The sequence below is a fragment of the Malaclemys terrapin genome, chromosome 13 (assembly GCF_027887155.1).
Source record: "Malaclemys terrapin pileata isolate rMalTer1 chromosome 13, rMalTer1.hap1, whole genome shotgun sequence".
Lineage (NCBI taxonomy): Eukaryota > Metazoa > Chordata > Testudines > Emydidae > Malaclemys > Malaclemys terrapin.
The window spans coordinates 34132279-34135102 of NC_071517.1; the positions used below are offsets into that span (position 1 = coordinate 34132279).

A 2824-nucleotide genomic window follows, 5' to 3' on the forward strand; every position below is an offset into this window, starting at 1 on the left:
GAACAGTGGGGAATCAGGCCCCATAGAGATCGCAGAATCAGGCCTTGAGTGAGAACTCCAGGAACCCTGTGACTTCAGTGGAACTGGGAACCCCAGGCTGAGATTTTCAGAGTTGCCTAGGGGATTTGGAGGCACAATTTCCATCACACATAATGGGAACTGCACATCCAAAAGCCTTTGGTGGCTTTGAAAATCTCATTCCGATGGCTGACCAGTCCCCCAGTGAAGGTCAGCAAAGAGGCTACAATGGGCTACCCCAAATGCCTATTCTCTGATGTTATGACATTTATGACGCATCACTCTCCTCAAGGCCCCTTTCACTTCTGCGTTCCGCAGCTTGTAGATAATGGGGTGCAGCATGGGGGTGAGGATCCCATACAGCATGGCCACCAGCCTGTCCCGATCCGGTGAGTGGTTTGACGAGGGGCATATGTAGGTGAAGATGGTCATGCCATAGAACAGACACACCACTGCGAGGTGTGAGGTGCGGGTGGAGAAGGCCTTGCAGTTGCCTTCAGCCGACTGGATCTTCAGGATGGCTGAGGTGATCTGGATGTAGGAGACCAGGGTGACCAGAAAGGCCCACACGCTGAATATTCCCCCTATGATAAGGGCCACCATCTCTGTGAGGTATGTGGAAGCGCAGGATAAAGCCAGCACTGGAGGAACGTCACAGTAATATTGGTTGACTTTTTGGAGTGGCAGAAAGACAGGGAGAAGGTAAGTGCTCTATGCAGCAGGGAGCGAGGAGCCCAGTGACCCATGTCCCGGCCATCATCAGAATGCAGAGTCTCATCTGATGTACTGCAATGGAGGCATAAACAGGGGAATCTCGACTAGGCGTAGAGAGGTTATTTTACCTCTGTATTTGGAACTGGTGCGTCTGCTGCTGGAATCCTGTGTCCAGTCCTGATGACCACAATTCATGAAGGATGTTGATAAATTGGAGAGGGTTCAGAGAAGAGACACAAGAATGACCAAAGGATTAGAAAACCTGCCCTATAGTGATAGACTCAAAGAGCTCTATCTATTTAGCTTAACAAAGAGAAGGTTAATGGGTGACTTGATTACAGTCTATGAGTACCTACATTGGGAACAAATATTTTTTAATGCACTTTTCAATCTAGCAGGTATAACAAGATCCAATGGCTGAAAACTGAAGCTGAACAAATTCAGACTGGAAATAAGGCATAAATTTTTTAAGAGTGAGGGTAATTAACCATTGGAACAAGTTATCAAGGGTTGTGGTGGATTCTCCATCACTGACATTTTTAAATCAAGGTTGGGAGTTTTATTAAAAGATCTTCTCTAATTCAAATAGGAATTATTTTGGGGAAGTTTTATGGCTTGTGTTATACAGGAGGTCAGACTAGAGGATTAGTGGTCCCTTCTGGCCTTGGAATCTATGAATTTTTGAATGGTTCAATCAGAAGGGAGTCCTCAGTGCATCATGGGAGATGTAGTCCAGCCCAAGAGCCCAGCCCACAGAGGAGAAAGACGGCACGAGGCATCTGAACTACAGCTCCCGTGAATTATCATGGCTGCTCAGTTGGATGCACATGGAGGTCCAACTGCCCTGAAATTGAATGTTTTGATTGGATTTGACAAACTGATATTTTAATTTCAAATCATCCTGATCCAGAACAAAATATTTCATTCCAATTTTCCATCATGAAAAATATTGAAAATGTTTGGCTGAAAGTCCTGTGGAAAATTTTGATTCTGACAAAACTGCATTTTCTGTTGAAAAAACGTTTTGATGGAAAATTTCCAAGTGGCTGTCTCTATTTGCTACTCTCCAATCATATAGTATAATATTTTTTTAGTCATAGACTAGATATTTTGTTAGCAGTTCAGCCACTTATCATATAACTTCACCCTCTCTTACACTTGTCTTTAATTGACTTTTCTCCCTGCTAGCTTTCTCTCCATTCCTAATTTAAATAATACCCCTCTAGATTGTTTTTTAAAACTACTAAGCTAGCAGGCTGATTCACCTCTGTTTATGGTAGGTGCCCTTCTGTTTATGCCTGCTTTCTCCAAAGATTTTTAAACCTCTCATCTCCAGCATATTCTCATCCATGTGTTAAGACACAACAATCTGCAACCTATTGTCACCCACCCTTCCCTTTTAGCTGGCTCTGCATTTCAGTGACAATTGCTGCAGAAGTGTTTGATTTCAGCCTTCTTGATTATTTAAACTTGATCATCAGCACCTGTCTTTCACCCTTCCCAGTATAACCAAGGAACTCTTCAGCATACTTGATGGGTGGAGTACTTCTTTTGCCATGATAGGTGCGCGCGCGCGCACACACACACACACACACCATTTCAAACAGCACAAGTTAAACACTGTGATATGCCATGAGCTAACAGCATTCTGCTTCCATTTCAGCAACAAGACAGCAATATTCTCAAGGATTTCTTCTTAATAGAAGTGGAGTCATCCAGAGACACTACCTACTAATGGGCTATAAGACACATTTAAAATGTGTGGCAGCATGGTCCTTCCAAGCAGGCACTGGCTTGGGAATCCAGAGAGCTGCATTCTGTTCCCAGCTCTGCTACCCGATCATGGGTATCTCTGTTTCCCTTTTCATCTACTCAGCCTTGGATTTTCAGTCTTCATCCTGTGGGAATTCCAGGTGAGAGCCATGCAAATAATAAGGTGGCTAACAAATAGGAGGATTTCTCATCTGTCTCCTCCACAATCACCACCAGCTACAGAAGCTAATGAGGAGCAGCTTTGTGGGAGCCCCATGTTAAATGTTAGCAGCACTCCATTGCCCCCCGCCCCTTAACTGCCTGACATCTACATGGCTGC

The 2824-nt window shown here is 44.3% G+C and overlaps 1 pseudogene; it reads right to left on the minus strand.

The window, feature by feature from the left end:
• Positions 1-264: 264 nt before the first annotated feature.
• LOC128847967 (olfactory receptor 5V1-like) lies at positions 265-796 on the minus strand (annotated as a pseudogene).
• Positions 797-2824: the final 2028 nt, after the last annotated feature.